This window comes from Myiozetetes cayanensis, unplaced genomic scaffold (assembly GCF_022539395.1).
Source record: "Myiozetetes cayanensis isolate MyiCay16 unplaced genomic scaffold, myiCay2020 scf64, whole genome shotgun sequence".
Classification (NCBI taxonomy): Eukaryota; Metazoa; Chordata; class Aves; order Passeriformes; family Tyrannidae; genus Myiozetetes; species Myiozetetes cayanensis.
The window spans coordinates 157,414-177,662 of record NW_026087898.1 but is presented as its reverse complement, the minus strand read 5'-3'; the positions used below and the strand labels follow the sequence as shown (position 1 = coordinate 177,662).

The 20,249-nt window shown below is 42.4% G+C and overlaps 1 long non-coding RNA gene across 1 annotated transcript; it reads right to left on the bottom strand.

The window, feature by feature from the left end:
* Positions 1 to 235: 235 nt before the first annotated feature.
* Positions 236 to 3,411, bottom strand: LOC126651506 (uncharacterized). Its single transcript, XR_007631735.1, has 3 exons — positions 3,260 to 3,411; positions 2,004 to 2,140; positions 236 to 1,717 (listed from the first exon to the last, which is right to left on the bottom strand). It is a non-coding gene; the product is annotated as an uncharacterized LOC126651506 (long non-coding RNA).
* Between the last annotated feature and the right edge of the window lie 16,838 nt (positions 3,412 to 20,249).

The window sequence follows — 20,249 nt, the reverse complement described above, 5'->3', positions numbered from 1 at the left end:
TAGTGAATCCAGGTAGGTTGTTCTTTGATTTTGATTGCTGTGAAGGTCATCAGAAGCACTTGGTATGGTCCTTTCCACTTCTCATCTAGTGGTTGGCCTGAAAAAGTTTTAACATACACCCACTCTCCAGGGAAAATGTTATGTAAGGGCTGGTTTATTCCCCTTGAGTGAGTACTCATTACTTGTTTGTTAATTTCTGACAATTACTTACTCAATGAGATCAGATATTCCCCTATAAATCCTTCCCCAACTTGTATGAGGTCTTCTCCTTGATAATAATTCCCATAGGTTCTTGCATATAACATTTCAAAAGGGCTTAGGCCTTCTTTAGTCTTAGGTTTGACCCTTATTCACCATAAGGCTAGAGGTAAGACTTGGTACCAATGCAGATTTACTTCTTGACAGATTTTTACCAATTGTTGTTTTATCAAATGATTCATTTTCTCCACCTGACCACTTGCCTGTGGTCGATATGGAGTGTGTAACTACCAATCAATTTGCAGAATGCTCCTAATCTCTTGTATAATACTAGCTACAAAATGATGATGTCAGGTACTCCAAACTTGGGGATAATTTCATTAAGTAGTACCTTGACAACTTCTCAAGCCTTATTGCTTCTGGTCGGGAAAACCTCTGGCCAATTTGAGAAAGTATCTGTTAAGACCAATAGGTATCTGTAGCCCTCTTTCTTAGGCAGTTCCGAGAAATCTATCTGGCAGTGTTGCCCTGGGAGGTTACCTTTGCCAATTGTCCCTATCTCTATTTTATTGGTTGTGTGAGGATTATTATGGAGGCAAGTCTTACACTGTTTAGTGACCTGGATTATTGTGGTGTATAAATTTCGTCCTATAATTTGTTTTCTTAGGTATTTATGCAGTGCATCTGCCCCCCAATGGGTTTTGTCATGTTCTGCCTGTACAACTTTCCATAGCATTCTTTCAGGTATTACTACTTGTCCTGTTTTTAACTGGTACATGTTACCTCTGACTTGAGCTTGCTGATCATTTATTAATTTTAAATCTTCCTTTGAATATGATATATTAGAGCTTACCTCTATGATTTTGCCATCAGGGACTAGGGAGGCAAGTCCTACCTGGCTGTTTTCTGCTGCCGTTTTCGCCTCTTGATCTGCCAATCAATTTCCTGGTCTGTATTACCTTTTTGATGTCCTCTGCAATGCATAATGTCAAACTTTCTTGGTAATTGGACAACTTTGAGTAGCTTTAGGATTTCTTTTGCGTGCTTTATCTGTTTTCCTTGTGATGCGAGCAGCCCTCTTTCTTTCCACACTGCTCCGTGAGCATGAACTACCCCAAAGGCATACTTGGAACCTGTCCAAATATTAATGTCTTTTCCCTTTCGTAATTGCAATGCTCTGGTGAGTGGAATTATCTCTGGTTTTTTGTGCAGAAGTACCAGCAGGAGTGCCTGCGCTTCGATGATGTGATCTGTGGTTGTTATTGCATATCCAGCTTTGCGGGTTCCATTTTTCACATAGCTGCTTCCATCGGTAAACCACATTTCTGCCTCAGGCAGTAGTGTATCTTTTAAGTCCGGTCAGCTGGAATATGTTGCCTCAATTGTTTCAATATCACTATGATGTACTGGTTCCCCTGTAGTCATTGGACTTGGTAGAAATGTTGCTGGGTTGACGATGTTAGTGGTGATGATTTCCACATCATCTTGTTCTACTAGGATGGTTTGGTATTTGAGAAACCTGGAGGGCGAGAGCCAGTGACTCCCTTTCTGTTCTAGCACTGCTGAAACCACATGTGACACGAGAACAGTCATTTTCTGTCCTATTGTGAACTTTTGTGCTTCTTGTATGTTCAGCACTACTACTGTTACCGCTCTCAAACACCCTGACCATCCTTTACTTACTTCATCTAATTGCTTAGAGAAGTATGCCACTGCTCATTGATATGGTCCTACCTGTTGGGCTAGAACTCCCAATGCAATTCCTTGCCTTTCATGTGAAAAAAACAAAAAAGGTTTAGTCATACCTGGAAGGCCTAGTGCAGGTGCTTGCATCAGTTCCCTCTTAAGTTGATGGAAAGTTGGCCTAGCTTCCCCAGTCCACACTAATTGTTTAATCCCATCTTGTAGAATCTTGTTGGGGTATGCAACAAGGCCATGGAGCCTGACCAGCAAAGAAAGAATATAAATAAAAAGTGAACATCCAATCATATGTGAAGGTTACTAAGAAATTATAGATAACAGAGGTAAGAATAGTTTTGGTATGTAAGATTCTGCAGACAGAGTGTGAGTGCAGATGGTGAGAACAAGATGTAATATACAGGATGAAACAAAAAAAGCTGAATGTAGGCCATCATCAGAAAGGTGTCTAGTTTATTTTCTTGACCCTCCTCAACTTACTACAACAAATGGTGACCTGGATGTACGAGGGATCACAACACTAGACCAACGAGACCCTAACAAGGGGCCAAATTGGGTTTGATCCCCATTGAGGGATCGGAATGGTTCCCGGAGAGGAACTGAAGCTGCAGGTTGAGGTGCAGTGAGGACGGAGCTCAGTGAAATGGGTCCGGAACCAATTTTTCTTGACACCTGAGGCAGGTGAGCCACCAAGAACTTTAGGGACGTAATGGAACCAGTTAGAGTCCAAATGGAAGTGCATAGTTAACACTTGAAATGCATTGCTTCGACAGCGTGACAATGATGATGACCACTCGCGATGCGAAGTTCAAAGAGCGGGGTTTGCAGCAGCACAGAGCGGGGGGGCAGAGTGAAGGGGCAGCTCAAAGCAGCAGCACTGTGCGACAAGGACTGGCGGGGCAGGGCGACACGGCTCTGTGGAGCTGAGTTGAGGCCCGTGCCGCCTCAGATCACACCAAAACCGCCCCCCCTCCCCCTCCGCAATGTGTGTTGAAGACAAATCGAGACAGAGAGGCTAGGCAAGTTGGAGGGCTACTGAGAAAACATGGGAAAGCAGAAGCCCAGAGCCTCCCCTCCCCTCCCTTCCCCCCCCACGCCACGCTACAAAGGAGAGCAGTTGAACAAGACAAACCAATGTAAACACGGTCACTATGACAACCATTCACTCTGGAATTCCGTAAAGCCCGCCCACAACATTCTTTGAACTTTAAAAATGTTTTAAATTGAACAAGAGGCAAAAATATGTTTGCTTTGCAAGTTATAATCTCATCAAAACAGTCACTCACAGATGGAAGACACGGAGTTAAACATTGCTACTCTAAGATTGAGAAACAAAAGCTTGTGCGAGAGTGGAGTCTGAAACCTTTCAAATGCAGGAGCTCCCTAGAACCTTTGCTGCTGTTGTGAGAGTTGAAGGGACATCTTGCTGTCGGTGCCGGTCCAGGTTTGCTTTCTGGGGATGGCAGGGGGGATGCGGTCGCCTTTGGCAGGTGGGGCCAGGAGCAACCCGGGGAAAGTGCCGGAACGGCGGGCGGATCGGATGTGGTCCTGAGGCTGAACCTGTCCTTGCCCCCCCCTGTTCCATGTAGTCCCTCTGCGGAATTGCCTGACTCTCTCATCTGTTTCTACCACAATAGCCACTTAAAACTGACTGAACTGTTAATAGGAAAAATTTGTGAGCCTTTTGTTGGTGGTGAGGGACAACTGGAAGAGGCAGATGGACAGGAGCCAAGAGTTGATTGCATTCCGGCCGTCGGAGATACCAACATCCGCAGGGTGCAGAGACAGTGGTGGCGTGGAGTGCCAGCACAGAGCAGAGCATCTATGCAGAACTGTACTTAAAGCAGAGCAGAGGTAGCGCAGGGTGAGTAGAGAGAAAGCGAAACCACTTATGGAATTCCGTGATGCTACGGCCTCGTGGTGGGTGTGGAACCGGGGCTCTGCGGGCCAGGGGTCAGAGCGGGGCACACCACTCCCTGACAGGATCAGACCCTGCCACCTGCGGTGAGGAGGGTCCCGGAGGTCCCGGAGTTGCAGTGCTCAACAGTTATAAAATTACCAGCACAGCTTTCTCAGCAGCATGGCAAAGCTGGCGAATCTGCAGCTACTAAACTAGAAGACTAAAAAAAAAAAAAAAGGGATCTTTCCATGTCCGTGACTGGTAGTGCTGTTCACTGAATTTGTCACAGTTGACAGAGAAGTGGAACTTGATGAGGAATAGTTAAGAGTAATTTAGGAGATCTACTAATGGTCCTAGTTGCTGTGGTTTTGTAATTGCAAATGACACCTTCCTTCTTTTCTTTTCCCCCTTCCTGGCATTACGTTAAGGTACATTTCAGGTGGAAATTTAAAGTGTACAGATATTATTTTCTTGTCTTCTTTCAGTTCACCTGACATTGTTTCTCTTAGGCTGCATAGAAAACTCAAATTACTACAAGATGCAAAATGCAGAAGTTAGTCACCAATATTATACCCTTGAGTTCCTTAGCTTTTGGTATTCTAAAACAAAACTAACTCACTCATAGAACAAATTATTATCAAGAGAACATTTTGCACATCAAACATATTTTCAAAACAAAAAAGGGGGGAAGAGAATATGCATGCACATAAACAGGTGCTAGATTAGAAATAGGATCTCATTTAGGTTTGTTAAACTTTATATTCCTTGTATTGATTCCTCTTCAGGACAGGTGCAGTTGCTGAACATGACCACCGGAGATGGCAGACTGAGAAGAACACAGCCAGTAATACTTGGGATCTGAGATGTGTGGTTGAAATGCAAAATATAATAAAAATTCTAACTATGTGTGAATGAAGGATGACTGAGGTGGCCACCTTTGCTTGAGTGACTGAAAAAAGCTGTATGAGTGAGAAAAGCTGTGTAAATATCTATGTGTATGAACTTAAAATACTTTATGAGTGTCAAGATTGTAAGAGGATATGTTATATAAATTTGACTATGGTAAGTTGATGCATGCTAACCTTCAAAGATTGGAAACAAGAATCAAAGAGTTGCAAGTTAATGCTGGTCAGGACTGGCTAAATAGTCTGTTTAGTAGATGGGAACTATCAAGATGGCTTTTGTCTATAGTCAAAACAAGGTTGCTTGTGTTGCTTATTGTTGTAGTTGTGCTACTGATGTTGCCATGTTTGGTGTCGTGTTTGCAAAGGGCCCTGCAAAGAACGACCCAGGTAATTTTTGTGGCACAAATACAAAAAGGGAGAATTGTTGGGGTATGCATCAAGGCCGTGGAGCCTGACCAGCAGAATGCAAATAAGAAGTGAACATTCAATCATATGTGAAGGTTAGTAATAAATTATAGATAACAGAGCTAAGAATAATTTTGGTATGTAAGATTCTGCAGACAGAGTGTGAGTGCAGATGGTGAGAACAAGATGTAATATACAGGACGAAGCAAAAAAAGTTGAATATAGACCATCATCAGAAAGGTGTCTAGTTTATTTTCTTGGCCCTCCTCAACTTACTACAGCAGAATCTGGTATAGATATTTTACTATCAGTCCATATTTGTAGACCCAAAGCCTACACCAGCCAGTCATTCCCAAAAATATGTGAAACTCCTTCTGAGTCTGGGCCAAAGGTATTTTATAGATGACTTCTTTCCTCTCTGATCCTGATCAATGTTGTCCTCCTGAGATTTCATATCCTAAATAGGTGACTTCCCTCTTGACAATCTGGGCTTTACTTTTGAATACCTTGTACCCTTTCAACCCCAGAAAGTTTAATAAGCTTATAGTCCAGCTTTCACATTGATCCTGGGTCCTGGTTGCAATTAACAAATCATCCACGTACTGCAGGAGGACTCCACTGTCTGATGGTGTAGTCCATTCTTCAAGATCTTATGCAAACTGGTTTCCAAAGATAGTAGGACTATTTCTGAATCCCTGAGATAATATGGTCCAGGTAAGTTGGGATCGGCGACCGGTGTCAGGATTTTCCCACTCAAAGGTGAACAGATTTTGACTTTTAGGGTCCAAAGGCAGGCAGAAAAAGGCATCTTTTAAGCCTAGGACAGAAAACTATCTAGCTTCATTTTTTAGTTTGGTTAAAATTGTATATGGGTTTGCTACCACTGGGGGGAGCTCTTCAACAATCTTATTAATTACCCTGAGATCTTGAACTAGTCTATAATTTTTGCCATCCGGTTTTTGGATTGGCAATATAGGTGTGTTGTATTTTGATTTACATTCGATTAAAAACACAAATTTGATAAAATTGTCAATTATCTCTTTAATCCCTTTTCTATCTTTTAGTTTGAGAGGATACTGTTTGATTCTTACAGGCCATGTTCTGGGTTTTAGCCTTACTTCTATAGGTTGAGCATTTTTAACCCTTCCTGGGGTCCCGTCAACCCACACCCCAGGGAAGACTTGATCAAGGATTGATGATGGCACTTCTCCTGATATCTGTGTCTGAGTTAAAGCAAGACTTCAGATTTCGATTAGTTCATTTTCTCTTATTTTGACTTGCATATCCCCATTTTAAAACTTGAATTCTGCATTCAATTTTTCTAGTAAATCCCATCCCAAAAGTGATTTAGGTGCGTGAGGCATATAAAGGAACTTGTGTATACCTAAAGCCTACCTAATTTAAAACTTAAAGGTTTCATAAAAGATGCATTCTCAATTTGACCAGTGGCCCCAACAACATTCAAAGATACATTATAGGTGGGGATTATTATAGTCCCAAGGTGGTTTGTCTTGTGGAAAGAAAATATTTAAATCATCATCAGCCTTTAACATAGTTTGTGCATATGCCCATGCTGTTTTTAATACTAACTCCTTATCAGTTTCTGTCAAAGCATCTAGCATCAAGTCGATATCATCCCAGTCTGTATCCAAAGCCTTAATATATGCTTTAAACTTCTTTGCTACCCCAACCGGGTCATCTCTATATTTACGAGCAGTATTCTTCCAATTTTCCAGATCTCCCATAGAGAAATTAACTTTAATCCTTATAGACCCTTGTAGTCCTGCAACTTCTCTTAAAGGGACTTGTATGATTTTTCTGGCCCCTGCGTGTGGTGAAACAGATTTTATCCTCGTCTTGCTGCATGTTCGCCTGCTCAGAGGAGATAAGGATGGGGAAAGAGAAGTTTTTCGTCTTCCCCTTTCTCCATCCCTCTCTTGCTGTCCTGAGGATGAAGACAATTTATTGTCCTCATCTTTTACCAGCCCTGAGCAGGGGATCAAAGCCCCCATTTCTGCTATTTCATTTGCCCTTTCTCCAAAAGGACTTACATAATCATGAGTTCCACTTTCTATTTTCACTGTTCTTATATTTCAAACACCTCCGGTCTATAGAACATGCTGAACAACATTGTTTAAGCTTCCCTAATTCCTTCTTTTAGATTCTCTCATTCTAAAGTTAGAACAAACGGATTTTGCAAGGCCAAATTAATGCCACACTCTCTCTGCCATTATGGGTGTTGTCTCAAAGCAAAGAACATATCAGCATAAATTACCTCATTCCATTTGCCCTCCCTTCACAAGAAGAACATTAACTGTAGTAAGGTATTATAGCCTAATGATCCACGCTTTGACCACTTTCCTCCTTCCCCTAGTTTATAGAGGGGCCACCATTCAGAACAGTATTTGGTTAGAGTTTTCTTGTTAGTGTTCCCACCCAGGGGTCCCCCTATTTCTTTCCAGTGTGTTAATATGCACCCTAAAGGGTTTTTGTCAACCTCTTGTTTTCCCTACTGGTTTCCCATTTCTAGCTTTTGCTTTGCCTGCGTCTGGTCGTGGGTCGTGCCCTTTGCAAGATAACAGAACTGCAAATTTAAGTTCTCACTCACTCTGTGGTTACTTGCACGTTTCAGTCACACACTTCTAGTACACACCACACACACCACACAGTACCAGTTTCAGTTGCCTACAGGCTCAATTAGTCCTTAAAGCAGGGAGGCTTTGAACCAGTTCTGTCAGCTATTTTAGTACTGCCTGTTCTGTTGTCTTGCAGGATTTTTCAGCCTGACATTGGGAACAAAATAGAAGTTCCTTTCTAGGGTGTTCTTACTGTCCTAAAATATCCACACTCCCTACAAACTATATCCACTAACACAAGGTAGCAATCCCCACAATCTGAATACTAAAAAAAGGAGAACCACCTCTGTTCCTTTTGTCTTGTTTCATATACAGATCTCGTCATTCCCTCTGGCACTGTATAAGAACAGTGTGATAAACTAGCTAGACTTTGTTCGTAAAAACTATGCATAGTTGGCATAACTCAGCGATAAACCTAATCTTGTCAGGACCCAGGAGTGCAGACCTGCTTATCTGGAAATAACAGAGAGTCAGGATGACAAACGAGTGTTGATAGAACAGGGGGAGGAGGAAAATACCTCTTACAGCACATGAGCAAAACACAGGGTCATCCCACGAACATGGAAGAAGACTGCGAACCTTCATCACAGAGACCCCTGCCCCACTGAGCCACGCATGCGCGGAAAACACAACCCAGGAATAAGTATGCAGAAACTGGACTATACAAAAGGGAGCTCTGGGGGGGTTTCGGGGCATGAGCTGTCTGCAGAGGTTTTGTTCCCACGGCCTCCCCGATGCATTGGTTTTGCTTATCTATTGTTTGCTAATAAATTTACTTGTTATTATAAATTGGCCTCTTTGATTTGTCCCAGGCATCACTAGTAACTTATAACAATTTGGTGCCGAAACCCGGGATCTGGGTCTCTTGGTGCTGGCTCTTTCGATCTGGGAGGCACCCTGTCCGACTTTTGGGCAGCCCTGAATCAGATAAGGGTCGCGACCAAAACCCCAGATGCACGACTTTCCTAAAATTATGATTGATGAGTAAAAGAACCTGCAGGACCCTTTAAATTTTGTGCATGAAGACCAAACGAAGACCCCAGGAGTGGGTAAGTATATATATTGCGAACCGTTTGGTTGGGGTGGTAATCCCGCGGTGCGAATGTGTGAGAGGTCTCTTTGAGAGCAAGCGAGTGGGGACCTCCTACTAGTGCAGTTGTTGTACCCCAAGAGGGGGTGAGTCACAATCGGATGGCGCGAGTGTGTGTGTGAATTAAGGCACCCCGGAAGATGGGACAGAGGAAAAACAAGTCCTCTGGTTCCATGGGGACGGGATCCCCAGACAAAACAGGAGAACAGAATAGGTTACCAGATATACCACCAGAGAGTCCATTAGGGCAGATGATAAAGTACTGGGGTATTTCATCCAGGAGGAAGGATAAGTTAAAGGAGAAAATGATTCATTATTGTACTGAGGTATGGGGAGGGAAGCCCCTTACAAACCCACACGTATTTTGACCTGTGTTCAGGTCATCTGAGGGTTGAATGTGTCAGCAATTGAATACATGGGGGAACAATAAAAATCCACCAGCTAACCCCGAGGAAAGTGAATATGCTGAGTTATGGATTCCCAAGCCAGATGAGCAAGCATTCTTGTTTGCATTAAGAGAGAAAAAGACAGGTAAACCTCACTCAGACAAAGAGGATCCCTTCTGGCCCCCTCCGGTTGCCCCTCAAGCCACCCCCACAGAATTCTTCCCGGAGTTCAGAGACACCCCAGGCTCAGGAATCAGATTCAGATTCTGATTCTCCGACGCTGACACCCCCCCCTCAGCGGTCTACTCGGAGCATGACAAAGCAGGGGGAGGGGAAGCTGTTTCCACTTAGGGAGATGTTGATATCTGGGGGGGATGGGCAAGGAGGACCAGGGACAGGATATGTGGTGGTTCCTTTAAACACTGGGGATGTCAGAGAGTTTAAAAGAGAAATGGGAAATTTACTTGATGATCCCATAGGGGTGAGAGAGAGGCTGGACCAGTTTCTGGGACCAAATTTATATACCTGGGATGAGTTACAGTCCATCCTGAGTATAGTATTTACAGTAGAAGAAAGGGACATGATTAGAAAGGCTGGAATGAAACTCTGGGATCAGCAACATCAGGTAGGTCCGACGGCAGATCAAAAGTGGCCTTTATATAAACCTAATTGGAATAATCAAGACCCTATTCATAGGGGCCATATGGTGGATTTAAGAACAATTATAATCTAAGGGATCCGAGAATCTGTTCCGAGGGGACAGAACATTAGTAAGGCTTTCATGGAGCAACAAAAGAAGGATGAGACCCCAACAGAATGGCTTGAGAGGTTGAGAAAAAACTTCCAATTATATTCAGGGGTAGATCCTGCTACACCCGTGGGCCAGGCTTTACTGAAAACTCAGTTTGTGGCAAAATCCTGGGTGGATATTAGGAAGAAACTGGAGAAGGTGGAAGATTGGCAGGAAAAGGGTTTGGATGAATTGCTGAGAGAGGCTCAGAAGGTGTATGTAAGATGAGAGGCAGAGAGTGAGAAAAGACAGACCAGGTCTTTGGTGGCAGCTGTTCGAGCAGGACAGAAAGAGGGAGTGAGAAGGGCTGAGAAACCAGAAAAAGAACGTGTGGAAAGGTAAACGATGGAATGTTACTATTGTGGAAAGAAAGGACATATAAAGAGGGTATGTAGGAAACGAATTAAAGATGAAAAGGAGTTTAAGGAGGATTAGGGGAGTCAGGGACTCTATATACTGGGGACCCCAGGTAAAAAAGAGCCCTTGATAACTTTAAAAGTGGGTCCCCAGCATTGGGAGGTGACCTTTCTAGTGGATACAGGGGCTGAAAGGTCGACTGTACAATTTCTACCACCTGGATGCGAGATATCAGGAGAAAAGGTTAGCATGGTTGGAGCAAAAGGGGAACCTTTCAAGGTCCCCGTTATAAAGAATGTATTGATAGAGTCAAATTGTAAATATGGGACTGGGACGCTGTTACTATTACCTGAAGCTGAATATAATCTGTTAGGAAGACATTTAATTGTGGAGTTGGAAATCAAATTAGAGGTCGAAGAAAAAGAATTAAAGATCAAATTGTGCCCCCTTACAGAGGTGGATGAGAAACAGATTAACCCTGAAGTCCGGTATACTCCAGAAACTGTGGGAAAATTAGATATTGAACCATTTGAAGTAACTATTAAAAACCCGGAGATTCCTGTAAGAATTAAGCAATATCACTTGCCCAGTGAAAGCAGAAAGGGATTGAAACCTGAGATCGAATGATTATTAAAGCAGGGATTGCTTGAACCCTGTATCTCCCCTTTTAATACTCTCATCCTGCCAGTTAAGAAGGCAGATGGAAGTTATCGGTTAGTACATGATTTGAGGGAGATTAATAAAAGGACTGCAAGTCGATTTCCGGTGGTTGCAAATCCCCATACTCTGCTAAGTCAGTTGAGCCCTGAGTATCAGTGGTACAGTGTGATAGATTTCAAAGATGCATTTTGGACCTGCCCCCTTAAGAAAGAGTGCAGAGATTATTTTACCTTTGAGTGGGAAGACCCTGATACGTTCATGAAGCAGCAACTTCGATGGTGTGTGCTACCCCAAGGATTCACTGAGTCCCCCAACCTATTTGGGACAACTTTAGAGCAAATCCTTTGAGAATATCAACTACCAGATGGGGTAATATTAGTCCAATATGTGGATGATTTGTTAATAACAGGGAAAAACCAAGAGGTAGTAAGGAAAGAAACCGTCAGAATGCTGAACTTTTTGAGTCTCCAGGGTCTTAAGGTTTCTAAATCTAAGTTACAGTTTGTGGAAGAGGAGGTGAAATATTTGGGGCGTTGGGTCAGCAAGGGAACCAAGAAACTGGATTCTGAGAGAGTGTGAATGGGATTCTGTCACTGAAAGCTCCAAGCAGTAAGCAACAGGTGAGGTAGCTATTGGGATTGTTTGGATATTGCAGACAGTGGATCGAGAATTTTAGTTCTAAGGTGCGATTTTTATACCAAAAGCTGACTACAGGTGGATCATTAAAATGGACTTGTGGGGTGTAGTTACACCAGGTGCTGCAAAGCATCCTGGGAGTAGTAGTTCTAAGTACTCTGTCACACATACTCTGTTGAATGCTTGTATGGGATTGGCTTAAGAAGTTACCTGTGTGACGTGGCAACATTTGAAACTGCTATATAAGCTCGGACTCCTTGAATAAAAGAGCTCTTGTTACACATCACGTTGGTGTCGCTATGGTCCCCATGGGACTTATTTATTATATTAATAACTGCTACATGGACTCAGGAAGATGAGGAGAGGTTAGAGTGCCTTAAAAGTGATCTGGTAAATGCTCCAGTCTTAAGTTTACCCGATGTGAAGCGACCTTTTTATCTGGTCATAGAAGATGGGACAGCATATGGGGTTTTAACTCAGGAATGGGCAGGAAAGAGAAAACCAGTGGGATATATTTCCAAATTACTGGATCCGGTTAGCAGGGGATGGCCTACTTGTTTGCAGGCAGTGGTAGCTGTTGCTCTAGTTGTAGAAGAAGCAAACAAAATAACCTTTGGGGGAGAATTAAAGGTATATTCCCCCCATAACATTCCAGGAGTGCTTCAGCAGAAAGCTGAAAAGTGGATTACTGATGCCAGACTCCTAAAATATGAGGGAATATTAATACATTCTCCTAAATTAGAAATTGGAACAACTAACTTGCAGAATCCAGTACAATTTTTATATGGGGGTCCCGAGGAAGAATTAACCCATGATTGTCTTCAGGCAATTGAAGAACAAACTAAGATTAGACGAGATCTAGAAGAAACAGAATTAGAAGAGGGAAAGAAATTATTTGTGGATCGATCTTCTCAAGTGATAGAAGGGAAAAGGAGATCAGGATATGCTGTGGTTGATGGTAAGAGGCTGAGATTAAAAGCATCTGGATCCCTTAACCCTAACTGGTTGGCACAAGCATGTGAATTATAGGCAGTACTAAGAGCATTAGAACTTTTGAGAGGTAAAAAAGGCACAATATATACCGACTCAAAATATGCATATGGAGTAGTACACACCTTTGGGAAAATCTGGGAGGAACGGGGACTTATTAACTCATAAGGGAAAGGATTAATTCATGAGGAGTTTATTGTAAGAACTCTACAAGCTCTAAGGGGACCCGAGCAAATAGCAGTAGTACATGTCAGGGGACACCAGAAAGGAATAAGTCCCGAAATTCAGGGAAATTACTTAGCTGACCAAGAGGCTAAGGTTGCAGCCCTATTAACTATTACTACCAAGTTGGGGGAGAATAAGGGGCAAGCAAAAACCTTAACACCTCAGTTTACTAGACAGGAGGCCGAGAAACTCAAAGAGATGGGGGTGGTTGAGAGATCAGGAAACTGGGAACTGCCTGATGGGCGACAGGTGTTACCTAAAACACTGACTTGGAAAATAATGAAAAGCATGCATTCTAAGACACACTGGGGTACTCAAGCGCTAGTTGATCACTTTGCAATTAAATATATGTGTATTGGAGTCTATAATGTAGCCAAGGGAATAGTAAGGAGTTGTTTGGCATGTCAGAAAATTAACAAGCAGCATCTCAGGGAACGAGTCCCAGGGGGACGGGACCTGGCACATAGACCGTTTGCAAAGATCCAGGTAGATTTTACCGATCTCCCTAAGGTGGGACACTATAAACATTTATTAGTATTAATAGATCACCTTACTCACTATGTGGAAACCTTTCCCACTGCTCGAGCAACAGCCAATACGGTGTTAAAAGTGATCTTAGAACATATCGTGCCTCGGTATGGAAGCATTGAAACTATAGACTCAGACAGAGGCCCTCACTTCATATCCAAAATAACAAAGGAGGCATTAGCCCCCTTTGGAACTAAATGGGAATATCACACCCCCTGGTATCCCCAAAGTTCTGGTAGAGTAGAAAGAATGAATGGGGAAATAAAGAAACAACTGACCAAACTAATGTTAGAAACCAAAATGTCTTGGGTTAAATGCTTACCAATAGCCTTACTAAACATTTGAACCCAGCCTCAAACAGACACAGGAGTTTCACCATTTGAAATGCTATACGGTATGCCATATGACATGGAATGTCCGGTAAATTACCCCACTCTAGATGAAGATAACATTAACCCATATATAATACAATTAATGAGGAGAAGGGAAGAGTTGCGAAAGAAAGGGATGGCAGTGCAGAGACCACCATTAGATATATCTATGCATTCTGTGAAACCAGGGGATATGGTATTAATGAAAACCTGGAAAGAATCCTCTCTCACCCCCACTTGGGAGGGACTTTTCTTGTTTTAATCACTACAGAAACCGCTCTCCGGACTGCAGAACAGGGGTGGACACATGCCTCACAGATTAAAGGACCCCTAAGAGAAGACAACTGGGAAGTAACAGGAGCCCCAGGGAGTCTGAAATTCGTGCTAAGGAAGAAGAGGGAATGAATGAATCCCAACAGGGCTGCGAGACATAGTTTATATCAATGGTTCCAAATATCGCCTGAAAATACTCTAATATATACTGATTGTGCCCCATGGACTATATGGAGGATACCACATCAAACAGGAGGCTCTGGTATATAACACATAGTGGGAAGCCCTGTATTTCTCCCTTTCTGCTGTGAAGTAGAAACCGAGATATTAGTACCACACCAATATCCCTGGATTATATCTTGCCTGTGTCATCCTTGTGAGGGACACGATGCTTGGATAGAATGTAAATGCCAAATATGTGGGGTAAAATGGTTTTGTTATTCTGTATCTCGTCATATACATTGTATGAGTTGCAGGGAATATTGGTTCCCAACTAGACACGAGCTGGGGAAAGTTGAAATAATTACTATTCTTTGTGGAAGGGATTTGGGGATTCCACAGACGTGTGAAATATTTGAAGATGAGTGGGAATATATGAGGGAAAAAGGTCTTAGACCTTCTGTTTGGAACCAACTTTTTGGGGAAAATTAACCTGTGGAAAAATTGTAAAGCTGTGCTTCCCCCTTGTGGCGTTTCTAGGGAACTGACTTGTAACTGCACATTGTTTCCATCCAGGCCTTGAAAAGTGTACAAATCAGGTTAATGTGGAGCTGAGAAGCAGGTGCACTATTTTGATTCGCTTAGGAATAGGCTAAACGGATTATTATTTTCCAGGTAGAGAGTGCTGGTGGATTTAACCCAGAAGGGGAAGGGGACCAAAACAGATAAGCCCTAAGGGTGGAGGGAAATATTAGAAGGAACAGTCCACAACTAACCCAGAACCCCCCCTCTAATTGAACCCTACAAGTGTTTTGTGTTCCCAGATAACATAATTACCTGCGTAGCTTCTCTGTGGAAGCCAAGGATTGGGAAACATCTTCACAGACTGAAAACTCACCCCTGAGAAACACGACTGCTACTAAGAAGATGAAAAGCCTTGCTGCCTCAAGCAAAGGGGTAGGCAAAGGAAGCAGAACCGTGCCAGGAAAGGAGTGTGAGTTGTCTGATTTCTTGGTAGGTGTTAATGGGAGACAGAATACATATCCAGGTGGGGGTAAAAAGGAATTGACACCTACACAGATTTGTATTCACCAGAGGTTTCCACCATCACTCCAAATCTGGTTAGTTTTGCTGATCTGTATCCTCACCATAGTTAAAGCAGTTGTGGGGTCAGGTATTAGCCATCAACCCTTTAAATAGTACCTGATACAGTTTGATAGAGGTCAAGTAATACGAATCATCACTACTCCTGGAGCACCCAGCTTCCGAGTACATCTGTGTGAAATAATCCCTATACAACCATGCTTAAAACTAATGGGATATTATTTCTGTCCAGCTCCAAATCCTGGGAAGTCATATTGTAATTACCCGGGGCATTTTTATTGTGCCTATTGGGGCTGTGAGACTATATCAAACTACTGGGCCCCGGGAGGGGGAAAAGACAAGTTATTAACTGTAGAATGGGGACCATTTGGATGTAAACCTCCAAAAATGAATAGTCTGGGATATAATAGACAAGGAGAATTGTAAGTTTTTGTACTTAAACATCACAAATGCAGGAGACTTAGGATGGATTCTTGGGAGGATATGGAGGGTGAGGTACTGGGAACCAGGTCCTCAGCTCAGATAATGGAGGACACTTTCTAATAAAAAAAGAGCCAGTACTTAAAGAACCCTCTGGCATTGGACCAAACCCAGTCATGGTCAATGAAACAGAAGAAGGTATGGATCTAATTGCCTCTACCCCTAGGATTATCTCAGCCAAAAATTCTATCCAGGACACCCAGGTAGAAGGAGAAGCTTTAACACCTGCACCAAAAATCAATCCCTTATGGGACATATTACAAGCTAGCTACCATGTGCTGAATTTTACCAACCCCAACATAACCGAGCACTGTTGGTTAAGTTATGATATCAGACCACCTTTTTATGAAGGAATTGGGATTGCGAGTAAAGCTAGAAAGATTAATGGCACAAATCCAGCCAAATGCTTATGGAGTGAGGAAAACAGACAAGGATTGACAAAGTCGCAGGTATCAGGGGTGGGAAGGTGTATAAGTAACATCCCCACACACAAACAACACCTGTGTAAAGTTATTGAAAAAGACCCAAAAGGCCGAAGTAAGACAGCAGATTGGTTATTACCTACTAAGAATGCGAAATGGCTTTGTTCTCGAGCAGACATTACTCCTTGTGTGTCTCTAAAAATCTTTGATGGGACTACTGAATATTGTATACAAGTGATTATTGTACCAAGGCTTATCTGTCACCCTGAGAATTCTGTATATGATTATCAACCCACTCAGTCTCATCATTTACAAAAGCGTGAACCCTTCACGGCACTCACTGTGGCAACCCTTATGATTATTGGAGCTGCTGGAGCAGGAACTGAAATGACCTCCCTCATACAGTAAAACCAAAGGTTTCAATCTCTGAGAGAAGCAGTGGATGAGGATTTGGCTAGAATAGAAAAAGCTATGACAGCCCTAGAACAATCTGTAAGATCCCTATCAGAAGTTGTGCTACAGAATAGGCAGGGACTAGACTTAATGTTCCTGCAACAAGGGGGGTTATGTGCTGCTTTGTGGGAGGAATGCTGTGTTTATGCAGATCATACAGGGGTAGTTAGAGATACTATGTCTAAGCTGAGAGAAGGACTAGAAAAACGACAAAGGGAGCGAGAAATGCAACGAAGTTGGTATGAATCCACGTTTAATTACTCCCCCTGGGTAACCACCTTGTTATCCACAATTGCAGGACCCTTTATCCTCTTAATCATAGGTTTGACTTTTGGTCCATGTATCTTTAATCAATAACTGTTGTAAAAGGATGATTGGAGACTGTGCATTTAATGTTATTACAAAGACAATATGAACAGGTTGGGGAGGGAGAAAATACTCTTACTCTCCAACAGGCAAGAGATGTGTTAGAGAGATTTCACGAACAAAGTCAATAAAAAAAAAAAAGGGAGGGGGGGGGATTGTGATAAACTAGACTTTGTTCGTAAAAACTATGCATAGCTGGTATAACTCAGCGATAAGCCTAATCTTGTCAGGAACCGGGAGTGCAGATCTGCTTATCTGGAAATAACAGAAAGTCAGGATGACAAACGGGTGTTGATAAAACAGGGGGAGGAGGAAAATACCTCTTACAGTGCATGAGCAAAACGCAGGGTCATCCCGCGAACACTGAGGAAGACTGCGAGCCTTCATCACAGAGACCCCCACCCCACTGAGCCATGCACGGAAAACACAACCCAGGAATACATATGCAGAAGCGGGACTATACAAAAGGGAGCTCTGGGGGGTTTTCGGGGCGCGAGTCGTCTGCGGAACTTTTGTTTCCACGGCCACCCTGACGCGTCGGTTTTGTTTATCTATTGCTTGCTAATAAATTTACTTGTTACTATAAATTGACCTCTTTAATTTGTCCCAGGTATCGCTAGTAACTTATAACAAACAGTATCTAAATTCAACCACTCTAATGCTAAAGTTCTGTCCATGCAATTTATAACTCTTTGCCACCGTGCTCTCCAACCTTGTAAAACTGTTCCACAAATACACGTTTTTGTCTTCTAGTTCTAAGTCCCCCAGTGCCAATCCTGTCCCTATTTTCAGGTTAACGTGCCAAAATTGCCAACATTTAACGCAATATATGAGGTGAACAATTATTACAAGTTGAGTACAGATAAGGGTTAGCACTTTTGTTTGCTGTTAGCAGAGAGGCTGATAAGCCTGGAGTTTGTGGCATCTGCAAGCGGTCAGCAAACTTCCAGGCCTAATTCCTGCAAACAATAAGTGTTAGAGTCAGTTTCCTGCCCAATTAGTTCTGTAAACCATGAAACCACTATCTCTCATAAACACATGAAGGTAGTCTTTTTGCTGTGGTTGGTAGTAAAATGGTAACAAAATATACACAAGTATAATTCCCAATATTTGCTTACTTAACATACAACAGTAATTTTATAACATTCAAGACAATACTCATAAACAAAAGCAAACAATATAATCAACACACACGAGGGATCCCCACAGATGGTTTAAAACAAACCCAAAGATAATAAATTACCAGACTTATAATGATTGGAATTCCGAGTCCAAGTCCAAAATCGAACCACAAGGGTAAACCCAAAAACATCTGTCCCTTTCTTCCAAATCCTCTTAGCCCAAGGAATTTGGTATAGCTTTGGTGAGACTCTAACTTACAATCAAAGCCTATGCAGCTTTCCAGTGGGACTCAAATCCACAATTAGAAGGATGCAACCCTTGTTAGCTGCTAGCAAGCCAGAGCCCTAGAAGACCAGCGTACGACTTATGGTTTCCTTCCCCAAACCCTAGGGAAAAATAAAAGAGTACTTTAGAATTTGTATACCTTTTAACAGGACCTTCGTCCACTCCCATGATTATCCAGCAGAGCCCAGGGAGCCTCACCGGAGTAACATCCCAGGGCACTCAGAGGGTCCCCGGTTCCGGAGGTCTTCACAGACGAGCGGTCTGGTCCCATCTGGGGTGCCAAATTGATTCAAAGAAATCCTTGAACTATATATAAAGCACACTTTTATTACGGTCAGGGAGATGCAGGGGGTTTTACCCCCCCCCCCATGCATTCCACCGAGAAAAGAAACACAACAGCTTTTTATACATTTGAAGGAGTGAGTTTCAAAATTATCTATCATATACACTCTTTACGAGGTCTGCCTTATCTAAATAGACATTTCATTGCTTAACTCCTATTCTTATTACTATAGAGTAGTTACATAAAGTTTTATCATTTCAAACAGTTTAGGTTTCCCCCCACACCTCTTTTGTCTCCCTTGCAATAGCTGCATGCTAGAAGTCTTTCCCACTTTCCCTGACAGTCTCTCTTGTTTACGTAAGCTAGTTTTATCTTAATTGCCCACAATTTGGGCAGCAACCTTCTTTCAAGGAGTTACAATTTTGCAAAGTCACACTAACATAGCTAAATTTTTATTGTATTTTATCTTGTCTTTATTTCAATTGAATCATAGAATATCCTGAGTTGGAAAGGACCTAAAAGGATCAAGATGATTCTGATGATTTCAGAATGTTAAGTGAGACTAAATTTTGAAGAATAAAAATAAAATATTCTCGTATTTGGGACCATGGTGTATTTTTAAATTACAGACTTAGATGTTTTTTTTAAATATTAGTAGCACCATATATGAGAAATATCTTTAATAAAATTTTGGAGATGGCCAAATAAAGTGAAACAAAGAACTATTTTCACCGCTCTGAGTGCAGTTGGTCTCATGCTAGAGTCCAAGAGCACACCCAAAATGGGAGGGATGAGTCCTTTTAAGGTCCCTTGATCACTCCTCCCATGCCAAGGCCTGCTCCTTTTTCTTCCTTAAAAGGTGATATAGTCCTCTTCTTGGATTCAATTGAGTCTTTTCAGGGTTGGACCACACCTTCCTTTGCTTTCTGGTGCAGTCCATTGGTTGTCTTAACTGACTGTTACAATCTACTTTAAATATTGCAGAAAGAACTTCAGATTCAAATATACCCTTGAGCAAAATTAAAACTCACACAAGTTATCTGCTGATACCAAAAACTGATTTTTATTAATTACTAAGAGATACAAAGAGAAAGAGGGAAAAATAAGAAAAGATTGGAAAATGCTAAGATTATTTTTTTAGAAGCAGAGAAAAGATACCACCGAAAACTACCTTTCTGCCATGCTGGTGTGAGGGGTGGGCGGGGGGGAGAAACAGTTTTCTGCCTTTTTTTTTTTCTCACTCTACTGCTTTTCAATGTTATCTCTTTAGTTGCAGGGGGTCTAACAACTGTAGTTCTCTGGAATGCAGGAAGTGTGGTTTCACTGCTCACAGAGGAACGGTGTCCCAGGCTGTACAGGGTCTCAGTTCAGCCACAGTTCCCTGGCCCTCAGGAATATAGTGAGGCTAAAAGGATAAGATATAACTCATGCATGCAGTATGGTGGTTTCAGTTCTCTTCAGACCGGCAGAGTCTCAGTCTCCCGTGGCAGGTAGGTAGCATACCGTGGAGGAAAAAGGGTGAGGGGA